Source organism: Syngnathus scovelli, chromosome 13 (assembly GCF_024217435.2).
Source record: "Syngnathus scovelli strain Florida chromosome 13, RoL_Ssco_1.2, whole genome shotgun sequence".
Taxonomy (NCBI): domain Eukaryota; kingdom Metazoa; phylum Chordata; class Actinopteri; order Syngnathiformes; family Syngnathidae; genus Syngnathus; species Syngnathus scovelli.
In genome coordinates this window covers 743670-765347 of record NC_090859.1, presented here as the reverse complement: position 1 = coordinate 765347, position 21678 = coordinate 743670, and the positions used below count along the sequence as shown (strand labels likewise).

The 21678-nt window shown below is 46.8% G+C and overlaps 2 long non-coding RNA genes across 2 annotated transcripts; one reads left to right on the top strand and one right to left on the bottom strand.

Moving 5' to 3' along the window:
• Positions 1–6455: 6455 nt before the first annotated feature.
• Positions 6456–10876, bottom strand: LOC137840840 (uncharacterized). The gene is made up of 5 exons (XR_011087946.1): positions 10691–10876; positions 10474–10578; positions 8594–8681; positions 6749–6778; positions 6456–6602 (listed from the first exon to the last, which is right to left on the bottom strand). It is a non-coding gene; the product is annotated as an uncharacterized lncRNA (long non-coding RNA).
• A 6819-nt stretch (positions 10877–17695) lies between these two features.
• LOC125979899 (uncharacterized) lies at positions 17696–20398 on the top strand. The gene is made up of 3 exons (XR_007485491.2): positions 17696–17779; positions 20001–20030; positions 20239–20398. It is a non-coding gene; the product is annotated as an uncharacterized lncRNA (long non-coding RNA).
• The last annotated feature ends 1280 nt before the right edge of the window (positions 20399–21678 follow it).

The window sequence follows — 21678 nt, the reverse complement described above, 5'->3', positions numbered from 1 at the left end:
GAGTCGGGGTTACGATGTCACTCTGAAGAGGCCTGAGGTTATCACGCAAAGGCCTGGAGTCATCCATGCGTGGTGGTGTCGTAGGTGTGGGTGATGACTGTCGTAGGAGGCTGTACTCACAAGGTCTGACTGGACCATGAAATGGGGGGCCATAATACGGAGTGTTGATTGCCTCTTGGAACTGCTCCTTTACCTCACGTTCCTCATTCACTGATGGTCTGCAGACGTTGTGTGAGGACCTCTCCTCAGCTGCCGCAGGTGGTAGACTATGCGTGGGTTCGCGGCGCCAGACTCCACTGTAGGCTACAAGGGACTGTGGGTTGAGCTGTGTTTGGCTTTGCACATAATCTTCAGTGCGTTTTTGAGCCACATGTGCTGGCAAATTACTTTTTATGCTCAGCACATCTTTATTTTCTATAGCTGCAGCTGCTTCCAATACTTCTGCTCTCACCCGTGCCACTTCTGCTTCCTTTTCAATTTCTAATTCTTCTAAATCTATGTCTAGCCTAGCTCGTTGCCTTTTAATTTCCAACTGCTTCCTTGAATAGGCTACCTTGGTTGCCGCTGCTTCAGCCGAAGCTCTGGCTCTGGCAGCTGCCTCCAGAACGGAATTGTAGGATGATGAGTGCTTGGAGTTAGCATGAGCTCCTGTCTCCAGAGCCTGAAAAACCCGTCACCGGCGATGATTGGAGGGACGCTAGTCTTTTCCAAAAGTGACAACTACAGGGTGTGTCAGGGTTTTCCAGATTATCTTTATCGTATGATTATGTTGCTTTGACTTTGACTGCAACCTGTAATAAATAATATTATTTATCCCTTATTTATCCCTATCGCTTATCCCTTCCTACACAAAGTCGTAAAACATCCCTTGCTATGTTTTGACTAGAGGTCAAGGGCTTTCTCTATTCAATCCACTCTTACACCCACCCTGTTTCTCTTAATAAAAATGCTCGTGCAGGAGCCGAGAGTCAGACTTCATTCGTACAACGGATGGACTCTCCACCTGCAGGTCTCCAAAAGAACTTACTTGTCTCCCGTGTGGTTCTTGCAAAATAAGTTGGAGCGAGCGCAACTCTAACAGGGTGCATTTTGCCACTAGCTGCCTACGGACAATGACGTCGCGCTCGTGGCTCATGGTTGACGGGCTGAGCAGCCGGGCGAGTCCGTCGTTTTCAGCGCACAGCGAGTGGCAAAGGCGCTGACAAAACGGGAGCTTTGAGCTGCTGAAAATGGCAAAACAAGTCTAAGGCGTGTTCAAACGCGTGCGCACAATGCTCCTGCTTGAAAGGTCGGAATTTAAGGGGCCAATTTTTTGGACGGAAAAGGTTTCCTGGCGACAGCGAGCGAGCGCGGCGCTGCCGTACGTGCACCGAGTTGCCTGGCTGAAGACCTTGGACAAGTCGTCGATGATGTGCCGCTGCTCCACAACTTGAAGGAACTCCATTTCACCGTCCTGCTGGCCGCAACCGCGGTCCAGGTCATTGAGCGAACTAGGCCTTCTCTGTGGAACACAAATGCAGTGGACTCTGTTGGCACGCCGCCGTTGTCCGCGCCGACTTACCAAGCTTGCCATCTCCTCGTTCTCCTGGGTGACAAAGCGCACTTTGTTTTCAAGGCGACACAGCACCAGCGAGAGTTCTTCATTCTTCCTGCTCAGGCGTTTGTTTTTGCACAGGAGTGGCAGAAACTGGCTTTCTGTTTCTCTCAGTCGCTTAAGCTGCAAGCATGAAGTGCGGGATGTGAAAGACGCACAACACGCGGGCCAGAACGTATCCATTCCTTTTGCATCGGTTTGAACGGAATCGTGGCTTTGGCTCCCAATAAAAGACATCTACCAGGCAACCGACTCGCCGCGCCGCTCAACTAATAAGCAAGCGCAATGGGTGCCTCGCTGGATGGCGCGCATCAAACGTAGCGCAAACCTTCAAGCGTGCCGTCAATAAATTACCAGTTCATTGCGCTCTTCAGAAAGCAGGGCGTTTCGATCCTCCAGTTTCCTGATGACTGCGCTGAGCTCAGCGATTTTCAGATGAAACCTTCGCGTGTCCCGATCCTCCTGAGACTGAAAACGCCCCGCAACACACACACACAACCACTCGTTCAAAGTTCAAAACTGTTTTTGTGCTACCTTCCTCCAGCAACGAACTAAGTCATGCGTACTGCAAGTGTGTGATGAGGTGGCTTACGCTATGAAGAGGATTGCTAGTAGCGCCGTTGACCCCACTTCCAGGGTAGTTTAGGCCCGCCCTTTGGGAATCCCTCAGGGCAGCGATCTGCTGCTCGGCAGCCTGAGTCTGCAGCTGAAGGCGGTGGACGTGGCCGGCCCCAGGGCTTTATCCAAAACACTAACCGCTCTGTCTTTCAGCTTGATCTCATCCATCTGGATGTACAAACGGGGAGCGCTCAGGCAGGCGGGCAAACTCATTTGCCAGAATTGTGACAAAAACAAAGAGAGCAACCGGCCAATTTTTATCTTGAATCGACTAGAACACCATTGCTGTGACAAAAGCGAAGCGAGCAACCGGACGTTTTCTTCTTGTGAAATAGAATAGAATAGAATGCCTTAGGTGTCATTGCACTGCAGGTATACAACGAAATTGGGAACATAGCCACGCACCGCGCATCTGATCAGTCCTACCAGTCGGCGGATCTCCCTCTCGCAGTCTCTCTTGGTTCGGCTCAGCTCCTCCCGATGCTGGTGATGAGCCGATCGGAGCTCGGCCGCTCGGGACTGCCAGGCCTGCTGGGCCGCTGCCAGGGCTTCTTCCGCGCTCCTGGTGGAGGCGACACCGCTCGGTCTCCCGACACCGCCGCGTCTCCTCCACCTCCGCCAGCAAAGCGCCCCCGCTCCTCACCTGAGCAGACATTGCGCCACACCGGGCCGTTGAGACCGCAACGGAGCGCCGCGACGCTTACTGGGGACAAGCTACACAATACGGTAGCGGCCGCATAGGAGCCCGACGTGGCGTGCGGATAGTCAGACACGGATTGAGCGGATCACCTTGTCCATGGAGCCGTCCCTCAGGCTGAGGACCAAGGCATTCAGTCGCTGGATCTCTCCATCTTTGATTTTGATCACTCTCATCAGCTCCATTTCATGCTGCCGCAGTAATGTCTCCCTGGTAACGGCTAACTCTTTCTGGTTCTCCTCATGGAGTTTGCTTTTGAGTTCCGTCATGGCGGCGGTGGCACGGTGGTGCTCCGCCCGCAGGTCCTGACTTCTCTCTCTCTCCAGACAGCTGACCTGACATGACTTAGACAAACTTTATTGTCATCTTGTCTGCACATGGTGCATACAAAACGAAATTTCGTTGCACACGGCTTACAACAAAGTAGTGATATTGCAGTTGAATAGAAGTAACATATCCTATGAAAATATATATATACATATACTGTATATATATATTACAAATAAGTATAAAGTGCAGCAGTGCTAATTATGCAATAGTGCAAGTAGGCAAAACAGTATTCAAGAGTGTGCAGAGGAATGCTAAACCATGTATTAAACTTCTATTTAAAGGGTTTACACAAGTTCAGTAAAGTTGGTAGTGCGAGATAGTGCAAGATAGAGGTCCGTAGTGTCATAAAGTACAGTTCTGTGAATGTGTGATGCAGAGTTCAGTTTAGAGCTCAACAGTTCTAATGTTCAACAGTCTGATGACAGCAGGGAAAAAGCTGTTGCAGAACCTGGTGGACCTGCAGCGGATTGTGCGAAACCTCTTCCCAGAGGGCAGCAGGGAGAACAGTCCATGGTGGGGGTGTGATGGGTCATTGATGATGTTACGGGCACGGGACATGCAGCGCTGAGATGAAATGTCCTGAATGGAGGCAAGAGGAGCCCCTATGATCCTCTCTGCTGTCCTCACCACTCTCCTCACGTTCTTCCAATCGGAGGCGGTGCAGCCTCCACACCACACAGAGAGTCAGCTTGTCAGAATGCTCTCTATGGTGCTCCTGTAGAACGTCCTCATGATGGGTGGGGGCAGGTGGGCTCTCCTCATCCTCCGCAGGAAGTACAAGCGCTTCTGTGCCCTCTTGATCAGTGCCGTAGTGTTCATAGTCCAGGTGAGGTCTTCTGTGATGTGGACCCCCAGGAATTTGGTGCTGCTGACCACCTCCGCAGCTGAGCTGTTGATGATCAGTGGAGCGTGGTGAGGCTGGTTTTTCCTGAAGTCGACGATGATCTCCTTCATCTTCTCCACATTCAGGATCAGGCTGTTGTCTCTGCACCAGCCCACCAGCTGCTCCACCTCCTCTCTGTAGTCCAGGTCGTTGTTGTCTCTGATGAGCCCCACCACCGTTGTGTCGTCTGCGAACTTCACGATGTGATTGGTGGTGAACCTGGAGACGCAGTCGTGTGTCCTCAGGGTGAACAGCAGGGGGCTCAGGACGCAGCCCTGAGGGGAGCCTGTGCTGAGGGTGATGACATCAGAGGTGTTCTGTCTGACCCGGACTGACTGAGGTCTGTTGGTGAGGAAGTCTAGCAGCCAGTTGCGAAGGGGGGTGTTGAAGCCCAGGTGTTCCAATTTTCCTACTAGATGCTGTGGGATGATGGTGTTAAACGCTGAGCTGAAGTCCAGGAACAGCATCCGAACATGGGTGTTCTTCTCCTCCAGGTGAGCCAGGCTCAGGTGAAGAACGGAGGAGATGGCGTCCTGAGTGGAGCGGTTTTGCCGGTCGGCAAACTGGAACGGGTCAAATAATGGGGGGAGTCTGGAAACGATGTGATCTTTAAGCAGCCTTTCGAAGCACTTCATCATGACCGGAGTCAGTGCAACAGGCCGGTAATCATTAAATGAGGTGATTTGAGGTTTCTTCGGCACCGGAATGATGGAGGCAGTCTTAAAGCACGCTGGCACTGTGGCTTGGCCCAGCGAGGTGTTAAAAATGTCTGTGATGACCCCAGCCAGCTGACTTGCACATTCCCTGAACACACGCCCAGGAATGTTGTCGGGGCCAGGGGCCTTACGGGGGTTGACTCTCATCAGGGTCTTCAACACATCGGCGGAGTCAAGGCAGAGTACCTCCTCTTCCTGATGGGGGACAGTTTTAACTGCTGGAGTGCCGTTTAGTGCCTCGAACCTCACAAAGAAGTTATTTAGACCATTTAGAAAGTCAGCATCAACTTCACCCACCGGGGGGGGAGGGTGAGTTGTAGTCTGTAATCGCCCGTATGCCTTGCCACATACTCCTGGTGTTGTTGGCGTCATGGAAACGATCCTGAATTTTTCGACTGTGGTCTCGCTTCGCTACCCTGATGGCACGGTTCAAGTTGGCTCTCGCTGTCCTCAGTGTCTCCTTGTCGCCAGACTTGAAGGCAGAGTTCCGCGCTCGTAGCGTTTGACGTACCTCCTCAGTCATCCAGGGTCGTTGGTTGCCCCGGGTGATGATATTCTTAGTGGTGCTGACTTCCTCGGTGCATTTGTTGACGTAGGCTGACACAGTCATGGCACACGCATGTCAAATCTACATCGGGGAAACTGGGAGGGAGGGAGGGCGGGAGGGAGGGAGGCAAGCAGGGAGGCAGGCAGGCAGGGAGGCAGGCAGGCAGGCAGGCAGGGAAGCAGGCAGGGAGGAAGGCAGTGTCTGTCTGTTGAGGTTTTCACCTTGTTCTTCTCCTGCTGAAGTTCTAACTGGACGTCCATCAGTTTGGCTCTCAGCTCGTCATTGGCGGCCTGAAAGGCGTCCGTTCGCTCCGCCTTGACCCGCCCTGCCGGAGCTCGTTTGGACATCTCTTACTCGAGTCTCGCCCGGTCGTCAGTCAGAGATCACAACATTTGTACCTGGAGAGCACAAACGCAGCGCTGTTTTCCACTGGCTTCGGACTCAACTTCAATCGGTACCGTAACGTACAACATCATAAACATAGATCTAGCTTGACTTATTCATTGAATAAATGCATTTGGTTCTTCAAAACTGCATCACGCAACATAGCGTGACCGAGACGGCCGTTATCCACCTGCGTGAAGTTATTTGGTGAAATGAATGAGATGTTTAAGACACCATCGTTCTGTCTCTATGTAGATGAAGGGAAATAATCAATTGCTGAAGGTCCAAAGGTGTTGTGATAAACAAATAAACATATTAGTGATTAGTGACATATTTGTGATAAACATATTAGGCAGGATAATCACATATGTTAACTTGACTGCCCACACTGTATTTATTTATGGTTATTTGTTAAATCGAGTACTGTTAGACATGAAATAGGAAGTGTTTAACATAAATGGACGACGAAAGGGGTACTCACCATTGTAGCTCCTGCTGGTCAATGATACGAGCCTCTTCTTGCAGTGGAAAACATACAGCCAACAAACACCGTGGAACCTAAAGGAAGGAAATTAAACATTAACATTTAGCCTCAACCAACATTCACAGATACAACGCAAACTACACAAACGTAAATCTTTTTAAACACAATGAGTTGTACTTACCGTGTACGCTCTAGACGGTCCACTTGCAAGCAGAAAATAAAGATATTTCTGTTGATAATCGTCGTGTTTGTATCCGTTGTCTCGCTCAAGGCCATTGCGCCCACAGATTTGAATTTTGGCGAGAGTTCAGCCTATTGACGTCATTTCCGCGGTGTAATACCCGCATATCTGAAACGGCAAAGTTAAGAGTAGAGAAATTTGGCGTCTGTGGCTGGAAGCAGACGCCGAGTTCGACGTTCCTCCCAAATGCCACACTGCCTCGCTTTTCATGCCTACAAAAAAACATATTTTTCAAAACAATGAGTTGTAATTACCTTGTACGCTCTAGACGGTCAAGTTGCAAGCTGAAAACAAAAATATTTGTCTTGTTAGTCGTCGTGTTACTAACCGCTGTGTCTTGTTTGCCAGCATTGCCGCTTTCCTACTTCCTGTTGCAAGCCACGCCCACGGATTATAATTTTGCCGTGAGTTCCGCCTATTGACGTCATGTCCGCGTCGCATGACTGCGACGTAATATTATCTAAAACTGTTTGTGCGGCATGGTGTTGTTCTGTGCGGTATTGTGTTATTCTGTGCGGCGTCGTGTTGTTCTGTGCGGCGTAGTGTTGTTCAGTGTGGCGTCGTGTTGTTCAGTTCGGCATGTTGTTGTTCAGTGCGGCATGTTGTTGTTCAGTGCGGCATGGTGTTGTTCAGTGCGGCATGGTGTTGTTAAGTGCGGCATGGTGTTGTTCAGTGCGGCATGGTGTTGTTCAGTGCGGCATGGTGTTGTTCAGTGCGGGATGGTGTTGTTCAGTGCGGCATGGTGTTGTTCAGTGCGGCATGGTGTTGTTCAGTGCGGCATGGTGTTGTTCAGTGCGGCATGGTGTTGTTCAGTGCGGCATAATATTGTTCAGTGCGGCGTAATGTTGTTCAGTGGGGCATGGTGTTGTTCAGTGCGGGATGGTGTTGTTCAGTGCGGCATGGTGTTGTTCAGTGCGGCATGGTGTTGTTCAAAGCGGCATGGTGTTGTTCAGTGCGGCATGGTGTTGTTCAGTGCGGCATAATGTTGCTCAGTGCGGCATAATGTTGTTCAGTGCGGCATGGTGTTGTTCAGTGCGGCATGGTGTTGTTCATTGCGGGATGGTGTTGTTCAGTGCGGCATGGTGTTGTTCAGTGCGGCATGGTGTTGTTCAGTGCGGCATGGTGTTGTTCATTGCGGCATGGTGTTGTTCAGTGCGGCATGGTGTTGTTCAGTGCGGCATGGTGTTGTTCAGTGCGGCATGGTGTTGTTCAGTGCGGCATGGTGTTGTTCAGTGGGGCATGGTGTTGTTCAGTGCGTCATAGTGTTGTTCAGTGCGGGATGGTGTTGTTCAGTGCGGCATGGTGTTTTTCAGTGCGGCATGGTGTTGTACAGTGCGGAATGGTGTTGTTCAGTGCGGCATGGTGTTGTTCAGTGCGGGATGGTGTTGTTCAGTGCGGCATGGTGTTGTTCATTGCGGCATGGTGTTGTTTAGTGCGGCATGGTGTTGTTCAGTGCGGGATGGTGTTGTTCAGTGCGGGATCGTGTTGTTCAGTGCGGCATGGTGTTGTTCAGTGTGGCATGGTGTTGTTCAGTGCGGCATAGTGTTTTTCAGTGCGGCATAATGTTGTTCAATGCGGCATGGTGTTGTTCAGTGCGGCATGGTGTTGTTCAGTGCGGCATGGTGTTGTTCAGTGCGGCATAATGTTGTTCAGTGCGGCATAATGTTGTTCAGTGCGGGATGGTGTTGTTCAGTGCAGGATGGTGTTGTTCAGTGCGGCATGGTGTTGTTCAGTGCGAGATGGTGTCTTTCAGTGCGGCATGGTGTCGTTCAGTGCGGCATGGTGTCGTTCAGTGCGGCATGGTGTTGTTCAGTGCGGCATGGTGTTGTTCAGTGCGGTATCGTGTTGTTCAGTGCTGTATCGTTGTGTTGTCCGTATTGTGTTGTGTTGTTAGTAATGTGTTGTGTTTTTCGTATTGTGTTGTGTTGTTCGTATTGTGTTGTGTTGTTCATATTGTGTTGTTCGTATTGTGTTGAGTTGTTCGTGTTGTGTTGTGTTGTTCGTATTGTGTTGCCTTTAACACTTAGCCTCTAACACTTAGCCTCTAACACTTAGCCTCTAGCACCTAGAAGATAAATAAATAGGAAGGAAGGACTCACCGGTGACGTCTTTGCCCACGTCCAAGCGTACTTTGTATTTTCATCCTTCTGACAGTGGAAAACATATAGCCAACAAACACCGTGGAACCTAAACGAATGAAAGAAAACTATCATTTGGCCACAACCAACATTCACAGATACAACACAATGTGACGTGCGGTGGTTAAAGGTTGAGTGAAGGGCCCTCGTTTTAAACAACTTTTTTGAAAAGGATTGGGAATAAGTAAGACGTATTTAATTAATTTAATGGGAAGTAGTAAGAGCTATTGAATTTAATCTATGTATTATATTCTATTGTATTGTATTCTGTTGTATTCTTTTGGACACTAACCCCACTAAAACTTCAGCCCACAAAAACTCGCCTCTGGCGCCTAGCCTCTGGCACTTAGCCTCTAACACTTAGCCTTTAACATTTAGCCTTTAACACTTAGCCTAGAAGGTGAATAAATAGGGTTAAAGGTTGAGTGAAGGGCCCTCGTTTTAAACTACTTTTTTGAAAAGGAGTGGGAACAAGTAAGACGTATTTAATTTATTTAATGGGAAGTAGTAAGACTTATTAAATTTATTTAATCTACTTTTCTTCCCAGGCAAAATTTGATGTGCTGCAATTCCAAATTTCCAAAGTGAATGAAGGAATGAAATCCTTTAAATTATGATTTTGTATAAATACTAGGCATAAACACAAAATCTACGGCACAAAATGGGCAGACTTTACTTGTTTGAAAATGACTGGTTACAAGACAGACTTCTTTAATTTATTCAATGGGAAGAAGACTTATTTAGTTTAATTGATCTATTTTTGTTCCCTGGCAAAATTCGATTTGCTGCAATTCCAAATTTCCAAAGTGAATGAAGGAATGAAGTCGTTTAAATTATGATTTTGTATAAATACTAGGCATAGACACAAAATCCACGGCACAAAATGGGCAGACTTTACTTGTTTGAAGAGGACTGGTTACAAGAAAGACTTTTCTGATTTATTTAATGGGAAGAAGACTTATTTAGTTGCAAAATTGGATTTGCTGAAATTGTATTTTGCCAAATCTTGAATTGAGACCTGATAGGAAGTATTAAACGCTTAGTTAAATCGATACAAGTCGGTAATAAGAGCGAGTAATGTTGGTTGGACCGATGAATGAAGGTTGAAAGCAATTTAAATTATGACTTTGTATAAATACTAGATATTAACAGAACATCTACTGCGCAAAATGGGCAGAGTTTACTTGTTTGAGAAGGAGTGGCTTATTCAAAACTAAGATTTATTTAATCTGTTTGTTCCCAGGCAAAATTGGATGTGATGCAACTCCAAAATTCACCACATGATGGTGCCCAATTTTGACTTCATAGGACATATTAAACACTTAGCTTGTTATTATGTTCAAGGTAATCAGATTTGTTTATTATTCTAGTGGCCTTTTCAAAACTATTCTGGATTACTACTTTGGATCTATTCTACATTACTCGGCAACAACATACTCTGTAACAGATTAGGCAGTATAATCACATATGTTAACTTGAGAGTGCCCACACTCAATCTACTTATCGTGATGTGTTAAATCAATTACTGTTAGACATTATTTGTCTGATAATCTACCAAATCTTTGAATTGAAGAATTTGTGATTTAATTAATAGCTTGCTATTATGTTCAGGGTAATCAGACTTGTATATAATTCTAATGGCCTTCTTTTGAAAACTATTCTGAATTACAACTTTGGATCTTATATTACTTTGCAACAATATACTCGGTGACAGATTAGGCAGTATAATCACATGTGTTAACTTCAGTGCCCACACTGTATTTATTTATGGTTATTTGTTAAATCAAGTACTGTTAGACATGAAATAGGAAGTGTTTAAGATAAATGTTATGGCTACTCACAATTGTAGCTCGCTCCTGGTCAATGATACTTGTAGCTCGCTCCTGGTCAATGATACGAGCCTCTTCTTGCAGTGGAAAACTTACAGCCAACAAACACCGTGGAACCTAAAGGAAGGAAATTAAACATTAACATTTAGCCTCAACCAACATTCACAGATGTAACGCAACGCAAACTACACAAACGTAAATCTTTTTAAACCTAATGAGTTGTACTTACCGTGTACGCTCTAGACGGTCCACTTGCAAGCAGAAAATAAAGATATTTCTGTTGATAGTCGTCGTGTTTGTATCCGTTGTCTCGCTCAAGGCCATTGCGCCCACAGATTTGAATTTTGGCGACAGTTCAGCCTATTGACGTCATTTCCGCGGTGTAATACCCGCATATCTGAAACGGCAAAGTTAAGAGTAGAGTTAAATAAAGTTTTTAATCAACGCAATCATTTACAACCGTTGACCAGTCGAAATAATCGTCGAAATTCGACGTTCCCCCCAAACGCCACACTCACTCGCTTTTCAGGGCAACAAAAGTACTTCTTTTTAAAAACGATGAGTTGTACTTACCGTGTACGCTCTGGACGGTCCAGTTGCAAGCAGAAAATAAAAATATTTCTCTCGTTAGTCGTATGTTACCATCCGCTGTGTCTTTGTCAACGTCGCCATTTTCCTACTTCCTGTTGCGAGCCACGCCCACGGATTTAAATTCTGGCGGAAGAGCCCGCCCATTGGCGTCGTTTTCGCGTATAGCAAATCCGATTGGTTGGGAAGGGGGCGCGGTTATGCAGCCAAGGGGTCCTGTGATCGGTGGGATGTAAAGTAGGCGTCGACGTCACGCCCGCGTCACGTGACCACGACGTGGCAGACGTCATATAGCAACCGCTGTTTTGTTTAGTAGACTTACAGTTGTTATGCATTGACATAATGGCGCACACTCCAAATGGATTTGAATAAATTAAATAATTATTCTGCCCACTCCCTTTTAAACAAGTTAACTCTCCCCGCGGATTTGAATTCCGGCGGAAGTTTCGCCCATCGACGTCACGTCTGTCACGTGACCACAACGTGGCAGATGTCATATAGCAACCGCTGTTTTGTTTAGTAGATTTACAGTTGTTATGCATTGGCATAATGGTGTGCACTCAAAATAGATTTAAATAAATTAAATATTTCTTCTGCCCACTCCCTTTTAAACAAGTTAACTCTGCCCACGGATTCTAATTTCGGAGGAAGGTCCGTCCATTGATGTCTTGTCTGCGTCACTTGACCACGACGTAGCGATGTCATATAGTAACCGCTGTTTTGATCAGTAGACTTAGTTATTATGCGTTGACATAATGGCGCACTGGTTAGCATGTCCACCTCTTAAGCATGATGTTGCGGGTTCGACGCCTGATCAATGTTAGCCATGGAGTGAGCTGAAGTGCATGGCGCTGAAGATTTGAATCTTTGAAATGCGCTGAGGTCTGACATATCAGGCAGAATGGTTTGCCATCACGTTCAACAAAAAATAGAAACTTTCCCACTCTGATAAAAACGTCCTGTGTTCATCTACATATTTCCGTTTTGCTGTGCATCTTTTTCCTGCCATTTCGAGAGCCCAATTGACACTAATAGTTTACTGGAATGTTTGCCTATCCTACTTTGTGGAATTTCACCACATGCGCTTTTGACCAAAATACCAAATTGAACTCAAGTGAAGCCAACACGCACAACCCCCCCCCCCCCCCCCCCCCACACACACACACAAATGTTGATATGAACATAAAAGGGCCGCATGAATCCAAGCAAAGAGCCGCATGCGGTTCAGGAATTGCGGCTTGGCCAAACCTGTACTATACAACTTTATTTGTATAAAATTTTCACAACAGCTGTCACACAAACAAAGCGGGAAAAAACGAAGACGTGCGTGTTCCGCCCACGCTGGATTTATTTGCACCTTTGAAAAGACACCGTATTGCCGCAGATGTGGCAAAGAGTACTTTTGGGCATCTGAGACGGAAGGATGTCCAAAGCATCACGTCACCTGCTCTGGTCGGCATGGTGGTGGGACGTTGAGGTCAACCGCTTTGGGGTTGGCTGAATCTTTGGTCGCAGGATGCCACACACTTGAAGACAGAAGCAGAAAAGCAGAGCTAAATGCAAAATGTACTCACCGGTGACTCCAATTTTTTCCCCCCCTGAAGAAATGGATGGACGGGTGGCCCCGGCTGGCCGGTGGGACTCTTGTTATTCTGACCCTTTTTAGTGCGCGTTTGGGGCAACAACCGTTTTTTGTGGCGCTCTCTTCTGGTTCAAGAGTGCCCTGCATGTGAATTTGCCTTTCCTGCCTTCTGATTGGATGAGCGCCGGTGTGACGCGGTGCCTCTGTCACCGTGGCGGGGGGTATACGTTGGCATCGGAGCGTCTGCCAACGTCTGAGACCGGCTGGCAGTGTATCGGAGGTGTCGAGTGCGGTGCCGCTGGAGCTCACTCACCAGCTGGTGTTAGGGCCACAGAATGAAGGCCAAGGAGAAGAATAGAAAGAGAAACAGAAACTTCTCCTCCAATTGTTTGATTTGTCTCTTCTGAGCTTCGATGAATTCTTTCAGCTCTTTGTTCCTCTAGGACGGACAAATGGAAAGTGGCCTTCAAAAGCCAGTAAGCGTGCAAGTAAGTGCCGGGCTGGCTTTGGGCCCTTACCTGTTGCACGCTGTGCAGCAGATCCATTCTCTCTTGGAGGATGCAAGCGTCGCGCTCCCTCAACTCGCACATCAGGGCTCGCTTCCATTGGTCCACGGCGCTCCTAAGCTCTTCTCTCTGATCCGCCGTCAGCACGTCATTCACACCAGCGTGGCTGGCTTTTTCGCCGTCCGTGGCGGGGCAGTCCCGCTGCGGTAGCGCCTCGTACAACATGGCCTCCAGCTCCATGATCCTCTGGGCCGCAATCCTCGTCCATCAGTGGTCCGGCGGGAGATTTGAGGGCGGCTTACCTTATGAGCCTGGTCCATGGAACGCTTCCTGAAGTCCAACTCTTCATCCAGGTAGCCCTTCTGGTTACAGAACATATCCTAGCACAGCTCAAGGTCAGAATTGTTGGGGCACATTGCCGGAGTTCCCCTTGGCTGATGTCGCGTGTCTGTCTACCTTCTCACTTTCAATGTCCAACATCTACTGTTGAAGTGCTGACTTGGTCACTTTGATGTATTCTAACCACTGAGGAAAGGCTGCTGTCACATAAGCAGAATGCGAGAGCGTGCGTGGACGTGCGCGTTACCTTCTCGGCTAGGGTGGGAAGGGTCCTGGCGTGAATCACGACCACCTGCTCCTCGTTGGTGAGATTCTGCAAGAGCCCAAAGGCACAGCGTCAACAAGCTTCTTTCAGCGCAAAGCCTTCCAAAAGTCACATTTGAGCCGCCGAGTCTCGTGGAGTGCGAACATAAGGAGTTCGACATACACTTACGGCGTTATCGCCCAGGATGTCCAGCTTCTTCATCAGATCACTGATGACGATGTCCGGGGGAAAGGCGCAAGGAGCAATGTAAGGTGTTCTGGGACCTCGAATAAGGTTAGGGTTGCGAGGGACGCCTTACGTACGCTCACGCCCTCGGCCTCGCAGTAGATCTGCAAAGGGCTGAGGCCGTCTGGGAAACGGACTTGCAGAAACTTCAAGACGGGGGAGCGCCACTCCCTCTCCTGAAAGGCAGAGGCATGCATCCGTCCGTCCGTCTGTCTGTCACATCTCTGGCCTCAACACGCTTGTGCGAGTCTTCCCACCTCCAGCTCCAGGATGCGGAACTCAAGCAGTTCGTTTTGGTCTCGGATATCCTGGATGTGCTCTTTCAGACGCGCTTCTTCCGCCTCCATCCGCCTGACCTGAAAAGACAGTCAGACCTCATCTGCGGGGCTTCCCGACGGGTGTGACGCCAAGCGACTCCGCCCAGCGCCTTTCTTTCCGTCACCTTTTCGGCCAACTGCTGATTGCTCTGACGCAGCAGCTGCTTCTCCTCCACCCACTTGACATTCTAGAAGAGACAAACGCGTGGACAGCTTTGGAATGTTGTGTCATTTTCATCCACAAATTCTTTGGTTGACGGGAAAATGACATTTGCTTTTCTCCCCATTTTCCCACATTGATCAGGCGTCGAACCCGCAACATCATGCTTAAGAGGTGGACATGCTAACCAGTGCGCCATTATGTCAACGCATAATAACTAAGTCTACTGATCAAAACAGCGGTTACTATATGACGTCGCTACGTCGTGGTCAAGTGACGCAGACAAGACACCAATGGACGGACCTTCCTCCGAAATTAGAATCCGTGGGCAGAGTTAACTTGTTTAAAAGGGAGTGGGCAGAAGAAATATTTAATTTATTTAAATCTATTTTGAGTGCACACCATTATGCCAATGCATAACAACTGTAAATCTACTAAACAAAACAGCGGTTGCTATATGACATCTGCCACGTTGTGGTCACGTGACAGACGTGACGTCGATGGGCGAAACTTCCGCCGGAATTCAAATCCGCGGGGAGAGTTAACTTGTTTAAAAGGGAGTGGGCAGAAGAATTATTTAATTTATTCAAATCCATTTGGAGTGTGCGCCATTATGTCAATGCATAACAAGTGTAAGTCTACTAAACAAAACAGCGGTTGCTATATGACGTCTGCCACGTCGTGGTCACGTGACGCGGACGTGACGTCAACGCCTACTTTACATCCCACCGATCACAGGACCCCTTGGCTGCATAACCGCGCCCCCTTCCCAACCAATCGGATTTGCTATACGCGAAAACGACGCCAATGGGCGGGCTCTTCCGCCAGAATTTAAATCCGTGGGCGTGGCTCGCAACAGGAAGTAGGAAAATGGCGATGTTGACAAAGACACAGCGGATGGTAACATACGACTAACGAGAGAAATATTTTTATTTTCTGCTTGCAACTGGACCGTCCAGAGCGTACACGGTAAGTACAACTCATCGTTTTTAAAAAGAAGTACTTTTGTTGCCCTGAAAAGCGAGTGAGTGTGGCGTTTAGGGGGAACGTCGAATTTCGACGATTATTTCGACTGGTCAACGGTTGTAAATGATTGCGTTGATTAAAAACTTTATTTAACTCTACTCTTAACTTTGCCGTTTCAGATATGCGGGTATTACACCGCGGAAATGACGTCAATAGGCTGAACTGTCGCCAAAATTCAAATCTGTGGGCGCAATGGCCTTGAGCGAGACAACGGATACAAACACGACGACTATCAACAGAAATATCTTTATTTTCTGCTTGCAAGTGGACCGTCTAGAGCGTACACGGTAAGTACAACTCATTAGGTTTAAAAATATTTACGTTTGTGTAGTTTGCGTTGCGTTACATCTGTGAATGTTGGTTGAGGCTAAATGTTAATGTTTAATTTCCTTCCTTTAGCCATAACATTTATCTTAAACACTTCCTATTTCATGTCTAACAGTACTTGATTTAACAAATAACCATAAATAAATACAGTGTAGGCACTGAAGTTAACATATGTGATTATACTGCCTAATCTGTCACCGAGTATATTGTTGCAAAGTAATATAAGATCCAAAGTTGTAATTCAGAATAGTTTTCAAAAGAAGGCCATTAGAATTATATACAAGTCTGATTACCCTGAACATAATAGCAAGCTATTAATTAAATCACAAATTCTTCAATTCAAAGATTTGGTAGATTATCAGACAAATAATGTCTAACAGTAATTGATTTAACACATCACGATAAGTAGATTGAGTGTGGGCACTCTCAAGTTAACATATGTGATTATACTTCCTAATCTGTTACAGAGTATGTTGTTGCCGAGTAATGTAGAATAGATCCAAAGTAGTAATCCAGAATAGTTTTGAAAAGGCCATTAGAATAATTAACAAATCTGATTACCTTGAACATAATAACAAGCTAAGTGTTTAATATGTCCTATGAAGTCAAAATTGGGCACCATCATGTGGTGAAATTTGGAATTGCATCACATCCAATTTTGCCTGGGAACAAACAGATTAAATAAATCTTAGTTTTGAATAAGCCACTCCTTCTCAAACAAGTAAACTCTGCCCATTTTGCGCAGTAGATGTTCTGTTAATATCTAGTATTTATACAAAGTCATAATTTAAATTGCTTTCAACCTTCATTCATCGGTCCAACCAACATTACTCGCTCTTATTACCAACTTGTATCGATTTAACTAAGCGTTTAATACTTCCTATCAGGTCTCAATTCAAGATTTGGCAAAATACAATTTCAGCAAATCCAATTTTGCCAGGGAACAAAAATAGATTAAATAAACTAAATAAGTCTTCTTCCCATTAAATAAATCAGAAAAGTCTTTCTTGTAACCAGTCCTCTTCAAACAAGTAAAGTCTGCCCATTTTGTGCCGTGGATTTTGTGTCTATGCCTAGTATTTATACAAAATCATAATTTAAACGACTTCATTCCTTCATTCACTTTGGAAATTTGGAATTGCAGCAAATCGAATTTTGCCAGGGAACAAAAATAGATCAATTAAACTAAATAAGTCTTCTTCCCATTGAATAAATTAAAGAAGTCTGTCTTGTAACCAGTCATTTTCAAACAAGTAAAGTCTGCCCATTTTGTGCCGTAGATTTTGTGTTTATGCCTAGTATTTATACAAAATCATAATTTAAAGGATTTCATTCCTTCATTCACTTTGGAAATTTGGAATTGCAGCAAATCAAATTTTGCCTGGGAAGAAAAGTAGATTAAATAAATTTAATAAGTCTTACTACTTCCCATTAAATAAATTAAATACGTCTTACTTGTTCCCACTCCTTTTCAAAAAAGTAGTTTAAAACGAGGGCCCTTCACTCAACCTTTAACCCTATTTATTCACCTTCTAGGCTAAGTGTTAAAGACTAAATGTTAAAGGCTAAGTGTTAGAGGCTAAGTGCCAGAGGCTAGGCGCCAGAGGCGAGTTTTTGTGGGCTGAAGTTTTAGTGGGGTTAGTGTGAATACAATCCAAAAGAATACAACAGAATACAATACAATAGAATATAATACATAGATTAAATTCAATAGCTCTTACTACTTCCCATTAAATAAATTAAATACGTCTTACTTATTCCCAATCCTTTTCAAAAAAGTTGTTTAAAACAAGGGCCCTTCACTCAACCTTTAACCTCTACCACCGCACGTCACATTGTGTTGTATCTGTGAATGTTGGTTGTGGCCAAATGATAGTTTTCTTTCATTCGTTTAGGTTCCACGGTGTTTGTTGGCTATATGTTTTCCACTGTCAGAAGGATGAAAATACAAAGTACGCTTGGACGTGGGCAAAGACGTCACCGGTGAGTCCTTCCTTCCTATTTATTTACCTTCTAGGTGCTAGAGGCTAAGTGTTAGAGGCTAAGTGTTAGAGGCTAAGTGTTAAAGGCAACACAATACGAACAACACAACACAATACGAACAACACAATACGAACAACACAATATGAACAACACAACACAATACGAACAACACAACCCAATACGAAAAACACAACACATTACTAACAACACAACACAATACGGACAACACAACGATACAGCACTGAACAACACGATACCGCACTGAACAACATGATACCGCACTGAACAACACGATACCGCACTGAACAACACCATGCCGCACTGAACAACACCATGCCGCACTGAACAACACCATCCCGCAATGAACAACACCATGCCGCACTGAACAACACCATGCCGCACTGAACGACACCATGCTGCACTGAACGACACCATGCCGCACTGAACGACACCATGCCGCACTGAACGACACCATGCCGCACTGAAAGACACCATCCCGCACTGAACAACACCATCCCGCACTGAACAACATTATGCCGCACTGAACAACATTATGCCGCACTGAACAACACCATGCCGCACTGAACAACACCATGCCGCACTGAACAACATTATGCCGCACTGAAAAACACCATGCCGCACTAAACGACACCATCCCGCACTGAACAACACCATGCCGCATTGAACAACACCATGCCGCACTGAACAACACCATCCTGCACTGAACAAAACCATCCCGCACTGAACAACACCATCCTGCACTGAACAAAACCATCCCGCACTGAACAACACCATGCCGCACTGAACAACATTATGCCGCACTGAACAACATTATGCCGCACTGAACAACACCATGCCGCACTGAACAGCACCATGCCGCACTGAACAACACCATGCCGCACTGAACAACACCATGCCGCACTGAACAACACGATCCCGCACTAAACAACACCATCCCGCACTGAACACGACGCCGCACTAAACAACACCATGCCGCACTGAACAACACCATGCCGCACTGAACAACACCATGCCGCACTGAACAACACCATCCTGCACTGAACAACACCATCCCGCACTAAACACCATCCTGCACTGAACACCATGCCGCACTGAACAACATTATGCCACACTGAACAACACCATGCCGCACTGAACAACACCATGCCGCACTGAACAACACCATGCCGCACTGAACAACACCATGCCGCACTGAACAACACCATGCTGCACTGAACAACACCATGCCACACTGAACAACACCATCCTGCACTGAACAACACCATGCCGCACTGAACAACACCATGCCGCACTGAACAACACCATGTCACACTGAACAACACCATGCCGCACTGAACAACACCATGCCGCACTGAACAACACCATGCCGCACTGAACAACACCATCCCGCACTGAACAACACCATGCCGCACTGAACAACGCCATGCCACACTGAACAACACCATGCCGCACTGCACAACACCATGCTGCAATGAACAACACCATGCCACACTGAACAACACCATCCTGCACTGTACAACACCATGCCGCACTGAAAAACATCATGCCGCACTGAACAACACCATCCCGCACTAAAAAACACCATGCCGCACTGAACAACACCATGCCCCACTGAACAACACCATGCCGCACTGAACAATACCATGCCGCACTGAACAACACCATGCCGCACTGAACTACACCATGCCGCACTTAACAACACCAGGCCGCACTGAACAACACCATGCCGCACTGAACAGCACCATGCCGCACTGAACAACACCATGCCGCACTGAACTACACCATGCCGCACTGAACAACACCATGCCGCACTTAACAACACCATGCCGCACTGAACAACACCATGCCGCACTGAACAACACCATGCCGCACTGAACAACACCATGCCGCACTGAACAACACGACGCCGCACTGAACAACACGACGCCGCACAGAACAACACGACGCCGCACAGAATAACACAATACCGCACAAAACAACACAATACCGCACAAAACAACACAATACCGCACAAACAGTTTTAGATAATATTATGTCGCAGTCATGCGACGCGGACATGATGTCAATAGGCGGAACTCACGGCAAAATTATAATCCGTGGGCGTTACTTGCAACAGGAAGTAGGAAAGCGGCAATGCTGGCAAACAAGACACAGCGGTTAGTAACACGACGACTAACAAGACAAATATTTTTGTTTTCAGCTTGCAACTTGACCGTCTAGAGCGTACAAGGTAACTACAACTCGTTGTTTTGAAAAATATGGTTTTTTTTGTGTAGCCCTGAAAAGCGAGGGAGTGTGGCGTTTGGGAGGAACGTCGAACTCGGCGTCTGCTTCCAGCCACAGACGCCAAATTTCGACGATTATTTCGACTGGTCAACGGTTGTAAATTATTGCGTTTATTAAAAACTTTAACTCTACTCTTAACTTTGCCGTTTCAGATATGCGGGTATTACACCGCGGAAATGACGTCAATAGGCTGAACTCTCGCCAAAATTCAAATCTGTGGGCGCAATGGCCTTGAGCGAGACAACGGATACAAACACGACGATTATCAACAGAAATATCTTTATTTTCTGCTTGCAAGTGGACCGTCTAGAGCGTACACGGTAAGTACAACACATTGTGTTTAAAAAGATTTACGTTTGTGAATGTTGGTTGAGGCTAAATATTAATGTTTAATTTCATTCCTTTAGGTTCCACGGTGTTTGTTGGCTGTATGTTTTCCACTGCAAGAAGAGGCTCATATCATTGACCAGCAGGAGCTACAATGGTGAGTACCCCTTTCGTCGTACATTTATGTGAAACACTTCCTATTTCATGTCTAACAGTACTCGATTTAACAAATAACCATAAATAAATACAGTGTGGGCAGTCAAGTTAACATATGTGATTATCCTGCCTAATATGTTTATCACAAATATGTCACTAATCACTAAAATGTTTATTTGTTTATCACAACACCTTTGGACCTTCAGCAATCGATTATTTCCCTTCATCTACATAGAGACAGAACGATGGTGTCTTAAACATCTCATTCATTTCACCAAATAACTTCACGCAGGTGGATAACGGCCGTCTCGGTCACGCTATGTTGCGTGATGCAGTTTTGAAGAACTAAATGCATTTATTCAATGAATAAGTCAAGCTAGATCTATGTTTATGATGTTGTAAGTTACGGTACCGATTGAAGTTGAGTCCGAAGCCAGTGGAAAACAGCTCTGCGTTTGTGCTCTCCAGGTACAAATGTTGTGATCTCTGACTGACGACCGGGCGAGACTCGAGTAAGAGATGTCCAAACGAGCTCCGGCAGGGCGGGCCAAGGCGGAGTGAACGGGCGCCTTTCAGGCCGCCAATGACGAGCTGAGAGCCAAACTGATGGACGTCCAGTTAGAACTTCAGCAGGAGAAGAACAAGGTGAAAACCTCAACAGACAGACACTGCCTGCCTCCCTGCCTGCCTGCCTGCCTGCCTGCCTGCCTGCCTGCCTGCCTGCCTGCCTGCCTGCCTGCCTGCCTGCCTGCCTGCCTGCCTGCCTGCCTGCCTGCCTGCCTGCCTGCCTGCCTCCCTGCCTACCTCCCTGCCTACCTGCCTGCCGGCCTCCATCCCTCCCAGTTTTCCCGATGTAGATTTGACATGCGTGTGCCATGACTGTGTCAGCCTACATCAACAAATGCAGCGAGGACGTCAGCACCACTAAGAATATCATCACCCGGGGCAACCAACGACCCTGGATGACTGAGGAGGTACGTCAAACGCTACGAGCGCCATGACTGTGTCAGCCTACATCAACAAATGCACAGAGGACGTCAGCACCACTAAGAATATCATCACCCGGGGCAACCAACGACCCTGGATGACTGAGGAGGTACGTCAAACGC